This window comes from Elephantulus edwardii, unplaced genomic scaffold, assembly GCF_000299155.1.
Source record: "Elephantulus edwardii isolate Elephantulus edwardi_28Jun2011 unplaced genomic scaffold, EleEdw1.0 scaffold00256, whole genome shotgun sequence".
In the NCBI taxonomy this organism is placed as follows: Eukaryota; Metazoa; Chordata; class Mammalia; order Macroscelidea; family Macroscelididae; genus Elephantulus; species Elephantulus edwardii.
Window position 1 is genome coordinate 3,427,597 of NW_006400006.1, and position 740 is coordinate 3,428,336.

Below are 740 nucleotides of genomic sequence, written 5' to 3' on the forward strand. Positions count from 1 at the left end.
TGAAGGTATGCATAGGAATCAAATTGATTACATTTGTGGAAAGACTTCTCTGGAGAAACTCAATATCAGCAGTGAAAACCAGGCTGGGTGCTGATTGTGGGACAGACCACCAACTACTCATATGCAAATTCAAGCTGAAGTTGAATAAAATTAAATCAAGTCTACAGGAACCAAGATTTGACCTTAAGTCTGTCCTACTCGAATTTCAAAACCATCTCAGGAACTGGTTTGAGGCCTTGAGCACCAATGAGCATAGACCAAATGAGCTCTGGGAGGATATCAAGAAAATCAATTGTGAAGAAGAAAAGACATAGATGGATGTCAGATGAGACTATGAGTTTTGCATTAGAACGCCGAGAAGCCAAAGCTAAAGGAAGAAACCAAGAAATCAAAGAGCTAAACAGAAAATTTCAAAATGCAGCTCAGAATGACAAAGCAAGATACTGTAATGAAATGTGCAGAAAGCTGGAGTCAGAAAATCCAAAGGGCCGAACTCACTCAGCGTTTCTTAAGCTGAAGTTGAAAGCAAATTCAAACCACGGGTGGCAATACTTAAAGATAGTTTGGGTAGAATTCTGAATGATCCAGAAAGTATCAAAAGAAGATGAAAGGAGTACACAGTCACTGCATCAGAAGGGATTGGCTGACACAGAAGAATTTCATTAAATAACACATGAGCAAGAGCCTATGGTGATGAAGGAGGAAGTTCAAGTTGCTCTGAAGGAATTGGCAAAAAACAA